Below are 23,686 nucleotides of genomic sequence, written 5' to 3' on the forward strand. Positions count from 1 at the left end.
CAGAATGTATTGCCCATTGTGATTCATGGGCATGTTACATATAGTTACGGATGTTTCTGGAAAATTGTTTTTTTTTAATATTTAACAGCCAATAAATGGATCAAGTAATATTTTGCTCCTTATGGAACAGTAAGAAGTCATTCCAGCATTTTTTGGAAGTATTTGCAATTGCAATCAATAAGGCGGGCAGAAAGAATGCCAATGTTTTTCAGTCGTCACTAGTAAAAATGTAAATTTTTAAAAATTAAGACTCTAAAGTTCGCCTGCATTAATCTATTGCTAATGCAAGCTGGGACTATTTTCTAGGATTTTAAGTGGCTTAACATCATGGAGACATGTCACAGGCTCCCTCTAAATTCCTCGGTGGGTGCCATGCCTTATCCTGAACCTCTCAGAAGATGAAACGGGAAGATTCAATGAGAGTGTTTGAAGAACAAAAGGAAAATAAAGCACAGAGACCTCAGGCTAAAAGTAGAAAGCCCTTGAGAGGATTTTAAGGATATATTAGAGGCCTGCAAAATGAGAGTAAATCAGCAGGCCCATTTACTGAGCAGCAAATTAAAGCACTATTGTTTCCCATTTCAGCCTTGAATACGGAGGGCACCGAATGGACCCCACTGTCCCCTCTGCAGAAGGAGAGTGCTCTCTGCTGTGTATTCTCAAGTGCCCTCCTTCTTTTCCAGCTAATTTAGTGAAAGGATAATATCCCTTTCCCAGCTTTTCTCCTAAAACACTGTTACGAACTTTCCTAGGAACCCATTAAAGGGACAGCAGGAAAATAATCAACTGAAGATTCAAAACACAAGCTACCATCTTTCCCCGAAAATAAGACCTAACCAGAAAACAAGCCTTAGCATGATTTTTCAGGAGGACATTCCCTGAACATAAGCCCTAATGCATCTTTTGGAACAACACTTAATGTAAGACCAGGTTTTATTTTCGGGGAAACACGGTATATTCCCCATTAACTTCGACTTATTTTCCTTTTATTAAACAATGAAGTTTGTCATCTTCAGATGTATTGCCCTTTTCTTCACCCTAATTCTTGAGACAAATGATAAAATACAGCATGTAGATAATCCAGAAATAGCCTCTGAATTTAAGGTGTAGACCATATTCCACAACTGTATACATTTTATTGTCTCATCACATGAACACAGTTGAAAGCAGCTCTCTCCCATGCCTGAAGAAATCAAAAGGTCTGCAAAATCTAATATGACCACATGAGAGATATTTTTTAAATTAGTTTGCATTTATACCGACTTATTCATCACAGTTCCACCTGTTTAGCACTAGGCACAGGGGTCAGCTGCTTTCAAGTCTCTAAGTCATTATTCTGAGCTCTGTTTCCACATCCGGAACCCAGAGTCTGCCAACCAGCAGCTCCTGGAGCACTGCTGTGCTCTGACTTGTTCCAGGTTTGCTATGAGCGATTGACACCCTTCAGCCCCAGGGAACCAGGTGGGGCCTGGGGCAGCGGGCACCTCTGGCCAGGTTACAGCTGGCCCTCAGGTTCCCCGGAGTCTGGAAACACAGACCTCACCACTCTGCTGAGAGGTACTGGACATGACCCCAAACAGCCACGTCTACAGGCTACTGCAGAGGGCACCACTGCCCTACGCGGAGAAGCAGCCCAGGTAGCTGCTGAAGGTAGGGACCTAGAAAGGCAGAGCGGGGAGGGGTGGGCAAAGATACAAGTAGCAGCTTCCCAACTCCTCTCTGTATGGGTTTCAGACACTTCTTTCCATTTAGGGCTAATGTGATCTTTTATTGGAATCAATGGGGTGACTGCTCTAAGGTTGAACACACCTTTTACAAATTCGGGCCTCATTATTACTTTTAATTACTCTACAGGAAAAACTCAATGGGAATGATCAGAGTACTGTATTTACATAACAAAGGAAATGATTAAAGCTACTGAATTTTTAAAACATAATTTTAATGTCTGTAATTTGGAATGGTGGTAAAATGGCTTGAATTTTTTCTTCTTATCACTACTTGTATAGTATCTGACAGTGACTAACAAGTATCTGAAGACGAGAATCAATGACATCTTGATCAAGAATTATGTTTTCCAAGGATGCCCCCTATCTCCACTGTTGTTCAAATTGTATAGGAAGTCCTTGCCCAATCAGGAAATAGAAAGAAATAAAAGGCATCCAAACTGAAGAAGTTAAATTAAGAAGTTAATTTGTCCTATTTTGCAGATGACATGTTCCTTTATATAGAAAACCCTAAAGACTTTACCAAAAATCTATTAGAAATAATAAACAAACACAGTAAAGTTGCAGGATACAAAATCAACGCACAAAAATCCATCCCATTCCTATATACTAACGATGATATTTCAGAAAAAGAAATGAAGGATACAGTTCCTTTTGTGATTGCAACAAAAAGGATAAAATACCTAGGAATAATTTTAACAAAGGACGTGAAGGAGAATGTATACACTGAAACCTATAAGACATTATTAAAAGAAATTGAAGAAGACACAAAGAAATGGAAAGACATTCCATGCTCATGGATTGGAAGAGTCAACATAGTTAAAATGGCCGTATTACCCAGAGCAATATACAGATTTAATGCAATCCCCATCAAAATCCCAATGGCATTTTTTAAAGAAATAGAACAAAAAATCATCAGATTTGTATGGAACCACAAAAGACCCTGAATATCCAAAGCAATTCTAAGAAAAAAGAACAATGCTGGAGGTATCACACTGCCTGACTTTAACTTGTATTATACAGGGCTACAATAATCAAAACAGCATGGTACTGGCAGAAAAACAGACACATAGACCAATGGAACAGTACTGAGAACCCAGAAATAAACCCACATATATATGGGCAGATAATTTTTGACAAAGGAGCCAAAAGCATACAATGGAGAAAAGACAGCCTCTTCAATAAAAGGTGCTGGCAGAACTGGAAAGCCACGTGCAAAAGAATGAAACTAGACTGCTATCTGTCACTATGTACCAAATTTGTGTTTGTTTGTTTTGGGGTTTAACACACCCTTCTAATTTGTTTTTAAATATTTTTAGGGTTTAAAAGTGTTTAAAGTTTGTAATTCCTAGTAGGAAAACATTATCTGACAAATACCCTAGCAGCAAACCACTGTAAATTGCTACAGCTACATTTGGGACAGAGGGGTAGGGATTCTCTGCAAAACACCCCAGCTTTCTGCACGAGGTCAGAGGTACACCAGTTTGCATTACTGCCACCTCCACTGGTGATCTACATTGCTTTTCCTTCAGCAAGGGCTTTGTCAGAAGGGCATTACACTTGAACTCCAAATTTGGCGGACAATTTTCTGATGACCCTCATAACCCTTAGGTTGCTCTGATATTTTGACATATTTGCAGGTTCTGGGCCACATTCTGGGAGTGCACCAAAACGATGGATCTGGCATGCCTGCAAGAACCTCTGGATCACGAAGATTTTCATGGAGCCCAGGCATTCCCACCATTCCAGACATGCCTCTTCCCATTCTAGGCATTCTTCCAGGAAAATCAGCAGGCACCCCCCCCCCAGGAAAGCCACCTGGACAAAGAGCCATACTGGGCACCTGACTGTCCTCTGGCTTCTTCCTCCCTCTGGGCTCTCTCAGGTTCTTCCTGACGCTTCTTAACACTTTCCATTCTTTCATCTCTCACTCTTCACATTTCCGCTCATACGTTCTCTGATGTTCGGCGATTTTCTGGGCCCTCAGTTGGACTTCCTTCAGCATCAAACTGGCACCTTCATCATAATGCAATTTACACACAAGAGCAAGGGCATGGGCTGCTTCTTCCCAACGGCCCAGATGTCCGTGTGCTTTCCCTCGCCCTTTGCAGAGCTGAGCTGCATCAGGAATTATTTCAGTAGGTCTGTCACAGGCTCGGATGGCAGTGTTTGGCTCCTGTAATTTGATGAAGACACTGGCTCTCCTGCCAGACAGAGTGGCCAAGCGAGGATTCGGCTTGCTGGTGTCTGTGAACAAGTCAACGCTCTCTATAGGTCACCACCATTTAGGGCATCACCTGAAGGCACTCTTTATCATTTGCCTGATCCATCATCTCCTCAGTTATCTCTACAGCTTCGTCTCCCGTTTCCTGAGGGGCATCAGTGCCTGGGGCAGTCACACCCTCACTGTCAATCTCTACATCACCTGACTGTTCATCTGTCTTTATCTTTTCCTCCGCCTCCTTACTATCTGCTTTTTCTTCCTTGATATTTTCTTCTGATTTAATTGGTAGCAGGTGGCATTTTACCCCCCATGCTCTCCACCCACTGCTTCAGGGAAACGCATTCGTCAGTGTGCAGAACGCTCGGGTCCTGCTTACACATTTGCACAAAGGCCCAGAGCTCGCTCACTTTGAGGGGGTCCGTGGTGGGGAAGCGGTGGGAGGCGGCGGGCTTGGCCAAGGCTGCGGCCCCAATTCCAGACCTGGGCACAAGCTCGGCATGATCGTCAAGGTGTACCAAAAGTAAGACGAATCAAAGTCCTAAACATAAGATGGGAAACAATAAACTGCATAGAAGAAAACAAGTTACTAAACTTACGGACCTTGGGTTCAGAGAGGATTTTCTGAATTTGACCTCAAGGCAAGGGAAGTAAAAGCAAAAATAAATGAATGGGACTATAGCAAACTGAAAAGCTTCTGCACAACAAAAGAAACCATCAACAAAACAAAGAGGCAATTCTCCAATAAGAGAAGATTTTTGGAAACAGTGCCTCCAATAAAGGGCCTAATACCCAAAATATATAAAGAACTTAATACAATTCAACAACAACAAAACAAATAATACAAAAATAGGCAGAGAACCCGAACAGACACTTCTCCCAAGAAGACGTACAAATGGCCAACAGATATATTTAAAAAATGCTCAACTTCACGAGCTATTAGGAAAACATAAATCAAAACCACAATGAGAGACCACCTCAAAGCTGTCAGAATGGCTATCATCAACAAATAAGACAAGTAATAACAAGTGCAAGAGAGGTTGTGGAGGAAAAGGAACCCTCATACACTGCTGGTGGGAATGCAGACTGGTGCAGCCACTATGGAAGGCAGTGTGGAGGTTCCTCAAAAAATTAAGAATAGAGTTACCATATGACCCAGCAATCCCTCTTCTGGATATCTACCCAAAAAAAATCTAAAAACATTTATCCGTAAAAATATATGTACCCCTATGTTCATTGCAGCTTTATTTACAGTGACCAAAACACGGGAACAACTAAAGTGTCCTTCAGTAGATGACTGGATGAAGAAGATGTGGTACATATACACAATGGAATACTATTCTGCCATAAGAAAAGATGAAATAGTGCTATTTGCAACAACATGGATGGATCTGGAGACAATCATGCTAAGCAAAATAAGTCAGACAGAAAAAAATCAAGAGCCATATGACGTCACTCATACATGGGACATAAAACTGAAAGCAACAAACGGACAAGACAAACAAACAAAAACTCATAGACACAGACAACAGTTTAGCGGTTACCAGAGGGTAATGGGGGAAGAGGGATGGCCGTAGAGGGTAAAGCGGGTCAAATAAATGGAAGGAAAATTGATTCTGGGTGGTGAACACAGTGCAGTATATAGATAGATGATGTATTACAGAATTGTACACTTGAAACCTATATGATTTTACTAACCAATGTCACTGCAATAAATTTAATAAAAATTAATTTTTAAAAAGAATTATATTTAGTTATTTCAGGCATAAAAGCAATGTAAAAGGAAGTCATGTTCACGAAAGCCAGGTCAGGTAGCTCATTAGAAAATTTGACAATATTTTATTTGGAAGTCTCATAGTTATACAATTTCCCCAAATGGATGTCCCCAGCTTACTCCATTAAGTATCAGTGTCTCTGAGTGCCGTAAAGAGGCCAAATTGAAAGGGACTAAAATTTAAATAACGTGCCTCTGTTACTTTATATATATATATATACATACATGCCCCACCTTCTCATCCTTTCAGAATTCTACCACAATTGTAGTTACGTGAAATATCATTACATATCATTTTTATATCATTACAGCTACAGAGACATGATTAGTAGCTGAGTCATGTAATAATCTGTAGTTACATTTCCTCTCGTGTGTTACTTTTTGTCTTCCTTGGAGTGAATCATTGTTACACTGAATTTGGGTTAGTTTCCTATGTACTTGTCACCAGGTTACCCCCGAAGCCTCCCCAGATTGATCAATCTCCCCGCCGCACAAACACATCAGGTGTTCCATCAGCTTCATCACCTTAACGAAGTCTGTCATGCACCTGTCACCCTCCTCCAATCACTAGTCCCGCTGCACGCTGGTTTCTGTCCTGCCGCTGGGATCCTGGGTCTTTCTTTTTATTGATTTACCCTGTCATTTACTGGGGCACATGAGTGTTGTCAAGTTTCATGATGATGTGCTGGTATCATCTTTTAATCTGAAAACTCCTATCTTTGGTTGTGGGGAATTTTGCTGAATTATTCCTTTGATGGTTTTCTGTCCTCTGTTTTCTACATTGTCTCAATCTGGAGTTGCTATTTTTGGATGTTGGACCTGATGGACCAATCCTATTAAGTTTCTTATTTTTTGTACACTATTTTCTATTCTTTCTCTTTTTACTCCACATTCAGGGAAGTTTCCCTAAATGTATCATTTAACACTTGTAAATTCTGTTGTTTCATGATTGCAAAATCACCCCTTGTCTCTCTGAGGATACTTATTTCTTTTTTTTTAAATTTATTTATTGGGGTGACAATTGTTAATGAAATTACATAATTTCAGGTGTACAATTCTGTATTACATCAACTATAAATCCCATTGTGTGTTCACCACCCAGAGTCAGTTCTCCGTCCATCACCATATATTTGATCCCCCTTACCCTCATCTCCCTCCCCCCACCCCCCTTACCCTCTGGTAACCACTAAACTATTGTCTGTGTCTATGAGTTTTTGTTTCTCATTTGTTTGTCTTGTTTTTGGTTTATATACCACATATCAGTGAAATCATATGGTTCTCTGCTTTTTCTGTCTGACTTATTTCACTTAGCATTATACTCTCAAGATCCATCCATGTTGTCACAAATGTTCCTATATCATCTTTCCTTAACGCCGAATAGTATTCCATTGTGTATATGTACCACAACTTCTTTATCCATTCGTCTATCGAAGGACATTTTGGTTGTTTCCATGTCTTGGCCACCGTAAACAAAGCTGCAATGAACATTACTTATTTCTCCTTTAAGATTTCTTCTTCAAGATTTCTTCTTCATGCAAAGGTTCTGTTTTCTCCAAGTTTTTTTTTTTCTTTTTCTGTTTGCATGTTTAGTTACTATCTCTCATGATAGAGACTTTCCTGAAATGTATGATGATCTTTGGTTGTCTGCTGATACTTCAGAGAGGGAACTGGAGACTCAACAGGAAGGCTGGGGGTGGGGCACGGTGTTGATTTGACATTTAGTTTAGGATCGTTCTGCTTAGGCCTCTTCCTTGGGGGCAGCCCTCATATCAGTATCCTTGAGTCTTATATTTTAGGTCAGAACCCATGGAGGTCTCCTAAAGGTGGGGTATCACCCTGGCTGCCCTCGGGCTATGGGGCAGAAAGAAGACGGTAGCTGTGGTTCTCAGGGTTTGGTGAATCAGTACAATCTCCCTGATTGCAAGACTTAACTTTTCCTGATGCCTTCTAATCTAGAAACCTTCTACATTATCATCTCCACAAAAAATAATACTACTAATAATAAGTTCCATTCTTCTGTTGGAGTGAAAGAGGGGCAGTTACCTCCTTATATAAAGATGGAAAGCAGATCTGAACTTTGAACCAATACTCTTAATTTTAATTTTAATTCCATCTTCACTCTCATTTCCAAGGGGTTCTTTTTGCTGAAAACTCCTGAGCTTTTGCAGAGTTCGTCAATGTAAATTAGGCTATACCTCTTCCTTTCTCCTCTGCCAGATTGAAATTCCACTTTCTCAGGCCAACTGAGTAAGCTACCTCTCATCTGTCTATAGCCCAGACTCCAAAGTGCTGTGGTTGTTGCCTCATTTCTTTGTTCTTATGGGTGTGTGCCTTTAAAACAAAACAAAAAATTCCCTTTAAACATCATTTTAATGGAGTTTCAGGAAGGGCCAGGAACTAAATCGTGTACTCATCTTTAACCTGAAACTTACCAGTCACTCTTCATCCTTTCACATTGACAGTGAAATGGGGATTACTCTTTTTCCTTTGTTTGTTTTCAACACTAAGACAAGGCCCAGTGTCCAGAAGGAACAGGATACAAGGAAACTATCAACTTGGGGATTTAGGTGAAACTGAACTGAATAGTCGCACGCTCCTACAAACTAATACATCTCACTGTCCTAACACGGTGCTGGGCATTGTGTGGCGTGAAAGGATGCCCTTATTTCAGAACAGCCTGTAAGAATTCTCAAACTGATACTTAACCTAAAAGAGAGTATTCAGCGGGGAAAACCACCAGGCAAAAGAGTGGAAAGGGAACAGGCCCACTCAATGGAGGAAAAAGGGAGAAAACTCGGTTTTGAAAAATAAGCACTACAGGCATTTGTTCTGCAGCGTCTGCACCCCATGTATTAAATATAAAGTGATCAATCGATTGAGGACTAAAATGTATTTTATGCAGACTAAGGCTGCTGGCATAGGGGAAAAGCCCTGCTTACAAGTGCTTACAATACAGCTGCTTTAAGTCCTTTCTTCTCTGTTTCTCACCATAGTGGGTCATTAAGATTTTGAAATAATTTTTTTAAACACCAGTTCTGCTCACTCCAAACTTGTGAAACGAGATAGCGTACAATGTTGTATTGTTTCAGTGATGCTCAGGGTTTTAAGCCACACTCTTACAGAGACTGAAAACACCATTATTGTTGAAACAACTGCGGTAAAACACCTCTGTTACTGTGAGCCTGCGTCTCTCTAGTCCCTCCCACGGTTTGTACCACCGACATAATTATCTTCATAACACGGCTTCTGATAATGCACCGTTTCAAGCAATACAACTGTTGCCTTAGGCGGCACTGACTCTTAATTGGATGGGTACAGATGTGAGAGGAAGGAGTCCGAGGAGGATACTGTGCGTGGTCAAACATGAAAAGACACGATGAAGAGACACGTCCGTCTTGCCCAGCATGTGCGGGTAGGAGGCTGGTGGGGGTTCCATGAGGAGGGGCCGTGGGGGGCATCTGAATGCAGAAGCCCCTCAAAGTCATCTAGTGAACTGAACTCCAAAGAACAGGAGTCTGTAACTTTGCAGACAAAGAGGAGACACTGAAGTTTTCTGAAGAGGAAGTCACTTCATCAAAATGATGCTTCAAACAATGCAATCTGCCGGAACGCTACAGAGCAGCAAGTTTAGTGAAAGGAAACAGTTCAGACTCTAAATAGTGGAAAGACTCAAGGTCACACAAAGCTGGCCTGGATTGCCTGGCAGCAGAGTGTGAGAACTCACTTCAGAGATCAGTGGAATTGCGTAATCTACATTTCCAGTACTATTAGATAGTCAGTCAAGTAGCAGGAACGGACTCAATTAGTACTGACAGAGGACTTACACTGAAGTTGTTTTTAACCTAAATCCACGGTGTCCTTTCCTTTTTTTAATTCAAGAAGCATTTACTGAGTGTCTACTATGTGTAAGGCGTACAGTCTTTTCTCATCATCCGTCTCATTATCTTATAAGCCGAATATAAACAATTCCAGTTAATTGATTTCACAGACTGATTGATGTGCTTAAGAACAGACTGATTGTTTTTTATAGACAGCAATACTAATTCTTCCATTACGTCCTTCTCTGCCTGTGCACAGAGTCCAATCGACAGCAGGGCCAACTCCATGCAAAGAGCAGAAGAAAGGCATTAAAAGAACAAGGTCCATTAGGCCCAATATCGCCTCGGTTACTTTGATTCCATTATTTCTGTTTATATTACTTCTTTAATCAATATCTCCTTTCAGTTCTTCATGTTTACCCTTTTCAAAATCGCAAGTAATAGGATTATGGTCTTTTGAGCTCAGTGGCAACAGACTTTCATAAATGTATTTCTGAATTTGTGATTGTCTCCAGACCTGCAACTGAGAAGTCTTAAATCGAATCAAGTTTTCCAGAGGCCACATCACACAAAGATGCAGAGAGCGTCGTAATGCAATAGAGGTGCTTTCACCTGTTATGTAATGCGTCACTCATGGTCCAGACGAGTCACATAGGGCCCAGTGGCTTTCTCGGTTTCTTCTTCCCATGGCAGTCTCACTAGTTTTCAAAGCGGACCTCTTTTCTGTACACATCCCTGATTTGGGTTTAATGTAATCCTTCTACCTTCCCCAGCAATAATTCTCGAAGAGTTTCATCTGGATGTTTCATTAACCACTGCCTCTTCCATAGGACAATCAATCCCTCCGTTCCACCTCTGGAACAGCCTTACAGGGGGAAGGACCTGTCTCCTCCATCGTTATCACCAACACTGATGCATTGTCCACAATAGGCAAGAAGCTGCACTTGCAGTGGACCCAGGTCAGACACATCATTGGCAGACACCCTTCCCTTCCACATGGGGCAGTCCTTCCGAGAGTGTCACAAATAACGTGACAGAAAGAAACACATGGCCATTGGGATGCAAAGAGTGCAGAGAAAGTTCTCCTGGAGTTCAGAGGGGGTAGGAGTACGTGTGAGTGGAGAAGTGTTTCATAAAGGATAGGAATTTGCATGAGACCTGGAAGGATGAGAGGATTGTGAAAATGGAAGCTGGGAGAGGAAAAGAACTGCATGTGAGAAGCAAAGCAGGCGACTCTAGCATGAGTAAATGATTTACAGAGTGACTAAGAGAGAGAGAAAAGGCTGAGATCTTCCAGTGTCAGGTGAGGGAGGTCTCGCTTTCCTTTAGAAGCACTCCGACCTGGGAGCAGGGAAGACAAGCATCTTAACAGGCCGGCTGGTTGCAACATGAAGGATGAACTGACGGCAACCGGAGTTTGTAGAAGTGAGATAGAAAGGAAGGCTCAGCAATCTGTCAGGGGACCTCCAACTCGATTCCTGCCGCCCCACTGAGCCTCGTCCAGCTCAGTTACCTCCTCCCACTTCATGCTCCAGGATCACTCAAACAGCACGGTCAGCGAAAACACACCTGGATCCCTCGTGCCTCCCTGCTAAGCCGCCCGCCCTCCGTCTCCTTTGGAATGTTCTCTCTCCACCCCACTGGGCCACCTGGCAACGTTCTAGTGCTTCCAAACTCCACTCAAATGCCATCTCTCCATAAAGCTATTCCTGACTCCCCCAAGCAAACTCTTTTTCCTATATGTAAGGTATACTTAGTATATAGCTCCCTCATAGCAATAATTTTTGGACGATCGTCTCCCACCTAAATTATAACATCGTTAACGCTATCCCCAGACCAATGTTTGGCACACCTGAGAAGGATCATACATGAATGAGTGAATGAATGAATGAATGAATGAATGAACAAAAGAATGAACAAATGAACACACTGTATGGTCAGACAAACACAAGGGAAAGAAAAGGATGGTCACAGATGAAAAGGAAAAGGAAAGTAAAAATATGAAAGAATTACAGAAACTTGACAGAGCTTGGTGATAACTAAATGTAGGGGAAGCGAGCGATGGAGGAGAATGCCAAGCTTCTGAGTTCTGCCAGGAACCCTGGCAGACCTGCTCTTCTTCATTACTTTTATATTATCAGCTTAAAAGCACTGAACAGAGACTCATGGATTTAAAAGAAACGAAGAAAGAACCGTCAAGAGATACAGGCAGAAGAAGATCTCAGAGAGAACAAACACTAAGATTCGTATTTTAACTTACCCATGTGCAAACGTTTTCTAAGAAAGGTTGATAGAATCTTGCTTCAAAGCACAATTTATTTAATTAAAATATTTTCCATGCATCATAAATACTGTCTAATTTCAGAAGTCTAAAAAAACTACCACGTTACTAACTAAAAGGACATAAAAATCATTTCCAATTTTCTGTTAAATCAGACTTTAATAATGACTATATTATTATCAATTACACAAAGCTCTTACATCTGAAATTACAGAAATCTAAGGTTAGTGAAACTGAAGAATGCAAAATGGAAGTGGGGAAAAGACTAAGCAACCATAAATTATTTTTCAAGGCACTAGAGGTTTTACTTCTGGTTTATTTTTTCTTTAATAGTAGAGAAGTACTAGGTATACATAAAATAACCTAGTTATTGAGATAAGATTTATTAGACTGTTATAACTGTAGTACATATTTTAGAGTATGTAGCAAGATACTTAAGGACAGTTTAACGACCAGAATGCAATTGCTCCCAGAGCTCTACAGGTAATTGGCAAAGGGCTCTTCCACCATCACTCTGATTTTGGTCACTGTGTGACAAATTAATTCCTTTCATTTTACTGAAGCCCTAGACATTTCCGCAAACCAAACAAGGGGGAGAGTCAGATGGTAAGTTACAGGAGGCGTCTGATGGAGGGTAGTAAGCTCTGGAACAAAATGGAAGAGGAAAGTGAGCGTTTGGAGGCACCGGGATGGAGTCACAAGTCCGTGTCGGGCATTTGATGGAACCCTTCCTGCATGCCTCACACACTCTATAAACCCGTGTCCCTTGATTTACCAACTTTCTTAGGACTGATGTCAGTGTCAGAAATTCACACCATTGATGTAATAGTGTGGAACTCCTCTAAATATTAGTCTTGTCTAAGGTATCTATACTAATTAAAAAGCATGTGTTAAAAAAAAAAACATGCTAAAAGACATGCTAAAAGTAATTTTCATGTTCATATTCATCTTCTACTTCCTGTCATCACCTCGTAACTTCAGTGTTGTCTGGGTCAATGCTATCGCTTGGCCAGGAGGTAGCCTGTATCTCACCCTCAGGAACCAGAAAGCTCCTATGGGGTCGAGGCACCTGAGAATCAATTGTCCCAGCCGCTGCGGTGCAGCCTTGGGGAGGCAGGGACCTGAGCCACACGGGCGACATCAACACCGTGGCTGGCCTCCATGGCACGCTCACCCAGGGGCTAAAGTGAATTCACGGGGCTTCTAAAGGCCTAACTTCACTCCCAGAAGGAAATCCACCATTGGCCTTGGACTTCTCTCAGCAGAAGGCTTTGTCTGGGTATAAAAAGGTAATATTTTCTTGGAAGTAACAGTAGACCTGATCAGAAAGTTCTACCCTTACAGGAAATAAGGGTTTTCTACATAAACATCTCTAAAGAATGGATCATTTAAGTGCTACCTGGAGACCAGTATCCTCATATTTTATCAACACTGAAATCTAAACCCTCAGAAGATATAACTTATAACTTCTATGCAAAAGAAGCCTAGAAAAGAAAGAAAGCACAACTGGAGCAGGTCTGTGTCAGGATAGCATTTACAGATTAGTGCGAGGGGAGGGAACCAAACATTAAATTTAATAAGTGCAAAGCGATGCAGCTGGAAAGAAAGAATAGCCTGCCTAAGTATGATTTAAATGGCATTGAATTAGCTGGAAAGATATCTTTATGTACTGATAGAGGCGACATGCAAATTGGCAGTTCAGCCTGCGATGCCAACAGAGAAAGCATGGCATGCTCACACAGAGGGCTGCATTTTATGAAAATGCTACTTGGGTTTGCTTTTAAAGGGAAAATCTTTTCCCACGTATGATGTTGTTCAACTTGGACTCTCCTGAAAGTCAGAGGTCACTGCGGACAGGGCTCAGCATGATGCCTTCCCACATCTGGTCACTGCACTTTGCTTGTGAAAATCCAATTGGCCCGGGGCCTTTACAGCCGCTGCCCCTCACTCATTCAACCAATATTAAGCGACAGGCACTGTGCTGGTTGCCTTAGGGGACACCAAAAGGGATCAAGTCTCCTTCCGTCAGACAGTGCTGGGGTTAAATTGTGTCCTCCAAAAAGATGCTAGTGGCTTAACTTCTCACACAGGTAAAGGTCACTGTATTTCAAAGGTGCATACTGGTCCGTAATCCAGTATGGCAGGCATTCTTATAAAAAGGGAAACTTTGAACACAGAGACAGACATACCTACAAGGAAGTCAATGTGAAGACACAGGGAGAGGATGGTCATCTAAGGCCAGGAACGCCTGAGACCACCGGACACTAGGAGAGGGGCACAGATTCTCCCTCACGGCCTCAGAAGGAACCAACCCGGCCAACACCTTTGTTTCCAACTTCCAGCCTCCACAACTTCGAGATATGTGTCTGCTGGTAAAAACCACCCAGGTTGTGCTATTTGTTACAGCCACCAGAGAAAACCAAGACAGACGGGGTCACAGAAGAAGTGAGACCAATGGCAAAGCTGCCACAATTGACAGAACTCGTGTGGGTGTATCTGCAGGTCCTTTGACTCAGTTCCTGGGGCCAGATTCAGTCACTGGACCACCTGCCTCATCCGTCCCATCAAAGAAAATAATGACATATTCTATATAGAGGCTGACCTAATGGCGACTGTTTAATCCTCTAAAAAGATGATTAAAAAGAAACAGAAGCAATAAAGGTTAATGGAAAATTAATCTTGGTGACCTATTTGGGCAAATCAAAGTTGTGACACATGTGTTTATTTAAAAAAAAAATGCAAAGAATTTTTGGAAAACCAACTTCAGACTGAGGGACAGAGATAAGATTTTAATTAGAAGAGTCTTCAGTATTCGCATATTTACATAAACGTTGAAAAGATAAAAGCCTTCTGATAAGGTAATAAAGATGAACAATAGTAATCGTTCTGCGTTCACTCTGCAGAAGATGGGAAGAGATGTCAGAGGACCAGTCCTGTTTGCTCACGGGTTACTTACATAGGCCCCGTTGCAGGGGCTTTGTGGGTACTTCTGGGGCACATCAGTGCCCTGAGGTCCCCTAGGACAGGCCCTCTGCACCCCAGGCACAAGTGCGTGAAACACACGTAAGACAATGATGTCAACAGTATGACTGAATCACTTCTCACAGTGACACACATCCTGCCATTCATCCTGCTTGTCACTTGGCTGTACACTCGATCCTTTTACCTGACCATGGTGAGCTGTCTGTCCTCCACGTGTTATAAATATGGCATCATGCTGCAGCAAAGGACCTGTAAAATAAAGGCCACCTTGTTAGAAAGAAACGTCAAACATGAAATTCAGAGCTGTTGGAACATACGGAAGCAGATACAAGGTTCTGCTTGCCAAGTTCGAGCTAAACATTGCCCTTTCTTGTTTCCAGCCATTTGCTCTTGGAGAAGGTCTCTGCATGGTGCTAACCTGGCATCAATCGATAAATGTGAAAGTCTCATCATAAACACAACCCTGGAGCTGTCAATCTTCCGAAGAACTCTTTCTGCTTTAAAAGCAGGCCTTGATGCCGAGGCAGCTACCCCAGGGCCAGTACCAGGGCCGGGGTGCCCAAACCTGAGAAAACCCAAATACATGCAGCTGTATGTTCATTAAGGGCTGAATCGTCTAAAGTGACGCTCTGAGGCATTTTCGGGGGCTGGCCAGCATGGGATTACTATTTTTAAGTGTGGGAAAGACTTTTTGCAAATTTCCAAGTTAAAATAAGAGTTAGATGCTGATAAGTTTTCTCTCAGAAACTGTTGTTCTGCAAACTATAAAAATGCATCTAGACATTTTCACAGAATAAATCCCAACTTTATTTTCAAGAAAGTACTTTAAAGCCTGATTACTCAAGTCGAGTCCATGGTCCAGCACCACCAGCATCGCCAGGGAGCCTGAAACGCCGAAACTGACAACTCTACTGAGACCCAGTGCAACCGAATCGGCATTTTAGCAGGATCTTCGGTGATTCTTAAGTACATTAAAGTCTGAGAGGCTTGGTTTGAGGTGCCTTATGCCTCTGGCCCGCGATTATGAGAATCAAAAGAAAGAGGTTTCCTGACACTCTGAGACTGCCCTTTGGTGTCCGGGAATCACAATCTCTTCATTACAGTTGCATGAATCGGGGGACCTCCAAAACTCCTCAGAAACTCCTGACCACTGGCTAAATCACGGTTGCTTTTCTAGAACATGTAGGCTGGTTGTAAACTGATATGTAAAAGCGAATCCTAGAAGAATTTTATTTTACACTCAAAGACCAGCATCCTAGGCCACTTATTCATTCTCTAACCAGTTAGTGAACATCTACGTAAGTACTCCATAGTAACCAACACTGTGTACAGAGCCAAAGTCTGGTGGAAGGACAGAAATTACAACATGGAAAGGTGGCTCGAATGGGGAAAGATCAGCACCGGGTGCAGAGGTAGACACGGGTGCACACGAAGAAAGCCCCTGAGCCAGGCCTGGAATATTGGGAAGGTTTCCTGAATGAGCTTTCTAAAGAGAGAAAGAGTTGTTTCAAGAACGAGCCCATCTACAGGCACAGAGAGCACGGTGCTGGATTGGGCCAGATACCCAGACTAGTACTGAAAGAGGCAACTCCCTGACTTTGCGAACATATTAGATCTTCATTTCACAATCTTTTTTCCAACTGCTCTGAATATTTGTATGCATGAGATATAAATGCGGCAGCCCTTAGGAACATTTTTTCCCTTTCAACTGTCTACCTGTAGACAAGGAGGAATGGCGAACATCAAATGCGAGCAGCACAGACTCAGAAGTCTGCTGAGCGCTGCAAGGGCGCAGGCAAGACACAACTGGGCCTCCAAGTTTGCTATTTGATCACACAGAGTGGCAAGGACATCGCAACCAGCAATACAGGAACCATCAAGGAAGCGCACTGAAGTTAATAGGAAAGTCAGGAAAAGGTCTGTGGGGAAGGGCAGTGGCTATTTGGCAGGTGCCCCGCTGGGAGGAACCGAGACTCCCTGTGACCCCTGTGACCCCTGTGCACGCCCCTCTCTGGGACCCTCTTCTCCCTACATTTAAGTACTTCCTGTCCCATCGCCTTCCTGCTCTCTTACTTTGGTGATTTCTATGACTCATTTTCCTTCTCCCTCACTAACTCCAAGTGCCCTCCCAGCTCTAATTCAACTCTCTTTCAATCGGCCTGCTGTTTCACACCCTCCTTATAGGAGAAGAAGGAGATAAGGGAGAGAAGCAAGGACAATCAAACATCTTGATCCATTTTCCCTTTTCTTCACTAAGAGCCCCAGTAGTCTACTCCCCTCCCTTTTGCGCCTTCCTTCCCTAGAGCTGCATCTCTGTTATTCCTACATAACCATCCCCCCTCCCCCCAGACACAGAGCTTAGCAATGTCAGAACAACTGCTGGACTCATCTACTGTCCCACTGTCACCCTCGGACTGCTGACATCCTTCCAGCCTGTGGCCAGGCGACAGTTGAGAAGAAAAAGAATATATTTTTTTTTAATGGAGGAAGCTAGCATTTTCTTAGCATATGTTAAAATGTAGAACCATTCTAGAATATTCAGCTGCTGTGCTCAAAGGGTGTAAAGATGTAAAATTACTAGACATCAGGATTTCATTCCAACCAAGGTTTCCCTAAGTGCATTCCCTCCAACCCACCATGAACCCCACCCTCTTGTTGGTCTTCTCCCTCTTTGTGCAGATCCCCCAAACACTCCTGGAATGACTGAAATGTGGGTAATTACTAGCCCGAGGCAGATGAATGACACAGGTCAGAGTTAACAGACTGCTTCTTGACAAAGACACAGGCAGCACACAAAAAAGGCTCATTTAAGGCCCCATCAGGAAGCCTTACAAGTAACAGCTTAATAAATATATGAAAATCATTGTAATAGAGAAAATGCCTGGTCCCACTTCCCACATGAAATGCACTTGTGGAGAACTCTGCAGAGTAGGCAGTGATATGACAATCTCACACGTACTCCTCGAATTGAAGAAAGCAATTTGGTTTTCTATAGGTATTTCACTCCTTAATTTTCAACCCCTGTAACTATCAGCGAAACTTTGTAGGCAAATTTGGTTTGCCCACCCTTTTATCCCAGTATCTAGGTGGTGTACTGTATACTGCTGGCATATAGGATATGTTCCCAAAATATATGATGAAGGAATGAGTTAATCAAACAACCGACCAATCAATCTAAGCCTAAGAAATAACAGAATTAAGTAGCTGGAGGAAAATGTCACCACACACTAATACACTTTGAAGATTTCCCCTAGGTTTTGAGTATTGTTGCCTCATTGTAAGGTCAACATAGGGTCTTGGATGTAACTCACTGTCAAGAACCAGAAAGGGAAGCAAGCTGCTTTGGGCAGCCACACTGAGCAGTCAGAGGTGACAATTAACATCCTAATAGCAACTGAGACAATGGAAAACTGAAAAGCAGACAAAAGTTCTCGGAAACATACAGTAGCCTGGAATAAAATATGCCATCCCCATTTGTTCCCACAGTCCTTTGCACATACCCCGATATTACTGATGGTCCCATCACACCATCACACTTCCCCAGTGGTGTCTTAGTTGGAACAGAGAGCTGAGGACCTGACCATAGGCCACCAAGATTTTCTATGCAAGCCAAGAAAGCTCCAGAACGGATTCACTCTACGGCCCAGGAAAGGGATTGCAATCCTCGCTTTGATAAGGGGAAGGGCAGACAGAACTAGCTGAGCTGTAGCTGAATAGAACCCGAAAAGTCTCCGCCTCTCTGGATTCACCTCAGAATTCAGGGACCAGGCTAGCAGGTCCCCAAAATAGAAACTGCAAGGCATCCCATACCAATAAACCGAGAGTTTAGAGGTGGAGCTGGCTCAGCCAGCAGTGGTAATTTGTTATATCTTGCTCTGAAGCTCTTAATTTAAAAAAAAAAAAATGTATTTTGTATACTCAACAGTGTTCCAGAAATGGGAATTCACTTTCTTCATGTTCAAAAACTATCAGAGCTTTTCTGATATGAACACTGACATTCACATCATTGGATCAAGATGGAAGAAACCGATCCAATCACATAGAGCAATCTTCCTGTGTTAACCTTCAACTCTATTGGCCACTCAGACTTGAACCAGTTGGAAGGAATGCCCTGTACTCACATCTGAAAAGAAGGATTTGACCCCTGGAAGAAAAAAACTTTGACAGCTCTAGGACACATGTATTTTAATCTATAGAGGAAAGTATCTTAAGGGCTCATCAATGAAAAAAAAAGGAAAAAAAATCAAAACTACTTGAAAACAACTCCTGGAAGCCGCTTATATCATTATACCACATTTCATGAGAACTAGCTTTGTTGCCATTTAACAAACAGGGTTTTCTAACAATGAGGAATTGGAGAAAAGATAACATGCTTTCATCTCCTCCTCCCCCCTAAATTTCATTTTGAGGTTTCCAACAAATAGTACACCACTCTTTCAGCCTTGGCTCTACATAATTATAAGTATTTCCAGGAAGCAAAAAGAGTTGTATTTGCCATCCGCATTCACTACCAAAAATTGCAGAGCTATGTTTTCGTCCTGGGGATTAAGGATGACAAAGAGAAGCACGGGAAATACGGTACCTCCCCAAGCCAGTTCTGAGGGCCCACTCCCCCTGAGTCACATGACAGCTTTTCCAGATGAATTCTCTGTTCACTCTCACCCGAACCTCAGCTTCTTTGGACTTCTTCTGTTCTCATCTCAGTACGCTACTGCTGCTGGGAGGACTGAAACACACACACACACACACACACACACACACACAACCACTTCCTTCCATCACACGCAGGTCCCTATGTGTGTTCATCTCCCATGTCATTTCCCACTTAGAACTCAAGATCAAGTAGTCAAGTAGTGCACACAGAACAAGACCTACAGAAGAAAAACGGATCGATGAAGGGGTCCTCCCAGCCAACACTTCCTCTGCATCCCTGGAAAATACCCCCCAGACACCCCACTCCTGGGACCCTAAAGCCTGCCAAGCTTGCCATGAAACAGCCCTTGCTGTCAGAGGACTGGGTGCCTGCCTCTGTGAGAGATCACCCCATATTTTCATGGTTTACAAGGATAAAGCAATTATGGCTTCAGCCGTTCATGAATAAAGCCTCTTTAACATTTTAATGAGAACATTAAACTCAGCTTCACTTGGTTTGGCCTCCCTCGAAAGTCTGTTCACCTTAAGAGAAAGTTTCTTTAAAGAGCCGTAATGAAATTGCAGGCCTCTCAGGGCATGACCAGGCCTCAGAACGGGCTGCATTGTTTCTCTCCTGAACTAACATATATATTTTGATAGGACTACAGTTTGGTAAATGAGAGAAGGCATCGGAAGAAATACCTTCCTCTCTGCGGTATTTGTGTGCTCACTCATTTTATATCTGACTTGTCTCCTAATTCGCTTTTTATGTTCTACACAGCTTTGAGTACAATGTGTGACTCAGTAAGTGTTAAATCATACTTTTCTGCTGGTTTCCCTTAATCATTTTCTACTGCCTCTGTTCTCCCTTGCAATGTGACTGATTCCCACCAAGGCTACCAACGGCGTTCGCCTGGAGACCCATTAAATTCAGCAGACAACCAAGAGAGCTTCAGAAGCCAAAGGTGAACAAGAAATAAGTCTCAGACTCAGTGACTTAACATGAATGTCTGCCTCTTCCTCTGAACAAAACCTGGATCGGTATGAAGGAAAGAGTCTGTCACTTGAAAACCAAGTAGAAGAGAAGAGTAAAGCTAACGGGGATTGATATTCAGGTCATTCATGCCTTCAACTCTTCAAACATTTACTGAGCACCTAGTATGGACCAAGTACTGCTCTAGGCAATGGGAGGACAGGCAGGAATAAGGCAGACAAGGCCTCCCCTGCCACACAGCTTAGGATCTACTGGGAGAGGCAGGCAGGCAGCAAAAAACAAAATGTCAGAGGGTCATGGGTGCTGTGAAGACCACACAGCAGGGTGTGTAATAGGCGAGGCTCCTCATATGGGGTGGGCAGGAAAAGCCAAGCAGAGCAAAAAACTACAGCCAACTACTTAAAGTCATGAAACGACATGAAGGAACCTTAAATGCACATGACAGTGAACGAAGCGCATCTGAAAAGGCCACATACTGTCTGATCCAAGTAAATGGCATCCTACGAAAGATGAACCAATGGAGACAGTAAAACTCTCAGTGGTTGCCAGGGATTAGGGAAGGGGAAAGATGAGTAGGGGAGCATAGAGGATTTTCAGGGCAGTGAAACTATTCTGTATGACACTGTAATGTTGGAGACATGTCATTAGACATTTGTCCAAACCCATAGAACGCACAACACCCAGAGTGAACCCCACGTGAAGCTAAGGACTTGAGGTGATGATGTGTCAGTGTAGGCCCATCACTTGCGACAAACGTAGTATCTGGTGGGGGTGTCCATGGTGGGAAGCGGCTATGCATGGAGGGTTGTGTGGGGACAGGAGTTATATGGGAACTCTGTAGTTCTGTTCAGTTTTGCTGGGAACCTACATCTACTCTAGAAAAATAAATATATATTTTTTTAATCCTTAAGGCAAGAAAGAGTGCAGTGTGTGGAAGAACTGAAAGGAGTCCAGCTTTACTAGGATGCAGTGCACAAGGCAGGGCGGGCAGTGCCATTAGGGTCTGCCAGGGAGGTCACGGTGAGAAGGTCGAATTTCACTCTAGCGGCACCAGCGGCTGCTGACTCGTTTGAAGCTGGGCTCCACCCTCATCATGCGTTTGACGTTTCCAAAAGCTCACTCTGGCTACCATGTGGGAAAAGGATGGAAAACAAAGGCAATGGACAGAGGCTGATGACGATGGTCTGGCCTAGCATGGGAGCAGTGGAAGTGGGTGTATTTGAAATACGTTTTGAAGGAAGAACTGACAGCATTGGTGCTGGATAGACTGGATGTGAAAGAAAAATCCACGAAGATTTCTGAACAGGAGGGGGTATATTTACTGAGCTGGGAGGCTCCTTCTAGGGGAGTAGGTCTGAGGGCCACACAAGATGCCCCGTGGTGAGAGCGTCGGGCCCACCTACCGAGAGAACTCAAGTTCAGCTTCAGCACCTCTCCCTTACTGTGAAAACAAAGGTATAATCTGTGTGTGTGGTGCCCACACATACACATATCTCCATATGCATACAGATCTAGATATATGTAAATATCTAGAGTTTAATAGATGGTTTTTGCAATTCACCGCATGTTGGTATCATTTCAACAATCTTTCAAGGACCAAAAAGAAGACTTATGTGCTGTTGTTGTTGTCGTTCCCATTACATTACAGGAAGCTGAGGGCAAATAAGGTGACAAGTCTTGCCCAAGGTCACACAGCAAGTTATCAGCAGAGCTGCATGGAAGAACCGGGCTTCTTTGCAGATCATATAACACATCACACACCTCTGTGTGTCACCCAGAAAATGCAGGGAGCCTCCCAAGCACTGTTCTCCATGTGAGAACTCGCATTCTGGAGGAGACAGGTGCCACTGCCAACCTTCCTTCAGCTCCTTCTGTCTCGATGCTACTTGAAAAATCCATAAAAGGTGGCTGACAAAACTAAACAAGCCATATCATGAAAGCAGACCTTCCAGAGAACAAATATTAAAGTGCAATGTGACATCGCTTTTCAACAAGACATTTTAATTATGAACGACAAGGCCTCTCACACACAAGCCCTTCAGAAACTCTCCAGAGGGTGACACAGATGGCACTTCCTCAGAAATGGGAGAAACACAGAGCCCGGGACTGACAGGCTAACGGTACCGCTTTGGACCCCTCATCGGGATCTCCTCACCATTTCTGTAGGTTGCTCAAAGAATACCAGAAGCACTGCACAGATTTTAAAAAGGAAAAAACAAAAACACTAGAACCAAAGAGGTAACAGGTCAGGTCTTGGCAACTTTATTTAAAGGAGTAAAATTCAACCACATAAAATTAGCACTAAAAGAATTCAGATCGTATTTAAAGCAGAAAAACACTGTGGGTGGACCCTGCAGCCTGGACACGCTGCTTAGTCTACGTGCTACCTGCACAAGATTTAAAAATAGGCCCCATTCTCCATCTGCCAGGCTCTCCCTCAGAAGCTGGGGGACTCCCTCCCCACAACACTTTGAAATGTGAAGGGGGAACAGTGAGGGGGTGTCTGCCTCTGCGTTTGCCCTTGTGAGTCATAGAACATTCAAGAACATTCTCTGTTCTTACTGAAGGTGGGTTGTTTGTTTTCTCATTGTTCTGCGGACTTCCTCTCTGCTGCTTTTTTCTAATAATGTTTTTCCAAAGCCCCCCTACGTTGCGAGCACAGCCCCACTATTAGACAGCGTGGTCGAGTTCACGGTACCCACATACACTGGACCAGGAACAGCCAAAGGGCTGCAGGAGAAAGGAGTTTGAGACACTTGGTCAGCTGCATCTGCCACCCCACCCAGCCCCACACACACACTTAAGGTGAGATTGAGAAAATCTCTTTTCAGGGCTAACACATGGTGGCTGTTTATGTTCAGGCGGAAATCACTTTCCCTCACCATGGACTTTCTTACCAAACGCTTTCACAAAGGCACATGAGACCGACGTGCTCCCAGCACACACAGGCAGACTCGCCTCTTGGCCTGCTGTCAGATGAACACCCAAGCGCCCTACCCCTTGAAGCTGACAGTGACTCACGCCCCACGAGTGGGCCCACTCCCATGAAGGTCATCTGCCACAGGGCTCATCTCTCCATCCACTCTGCCTATGGAACCCTTTCTACTGCCTGGACACATCATTTTCCTACCTGTAATTTCTCAAATCATTAACATTTTCTTTCTGTTTTGATAGTCTGGTGATTGAGATTTGCAAAGAGAATCCAGGAAAGACAGATGACAAGAGTGAAGGCCAACCGAGGCTAATTCACGGGGACTCGA

At 43.1% G+C, this 23,686-nt stretch overlaps 1 protein-coding gene and 1 pseudogene across 9 annotated transcripts in view; both read right to left on the reverse strand.

Annotated features, from left to right (window-relative positions):
- ENOX1 (ecto-NOX disulfide-thiol exchanger 1) overlaps nt 1–23,686 on the reverse strand; it is a 512,775-nt gene that overhangs the window by 398,819 nt on the left and 90,270 nt on the right. For 7 of the 8 annotated variants that reach the window (XM_081045515.1, XM_081045511.1, XM_081045513.1 and 4 more), the window contains exon 2: nt 14,985–15,049. The exons of the other annotated variant lie outside the window; for it this stretch is intronic. The gene's annotated coding sequence lies outside the window, so the exon portion shown is untranslated. The remainder of the gene's footprint in view (nt 1–14,984; nt 15,050–23,686) is intronic. 8 annotated transcript variants of the gene reach the window in all.
- Nucleotides 3,279–4,431, reverse strand: LOC308496916 (hsc70-interacting protein-like; annotated as a pseudogene). The gene has a single exon. The product of its transcript is annotated as a hsc70-interacting protein-like (transcript).

Source organism: Rhinolophus hipposideros (assembly GCF_964194185.1).
Source record: "Rhinolophus hipposideros genome assembly, chromosome: 4".
NCBI lineage: Eukaryota > Metazoa > Chordata > Mammalia > Chiroptera > Rhinolophidae > Rhinolophus > Rhinolophus hipposideros.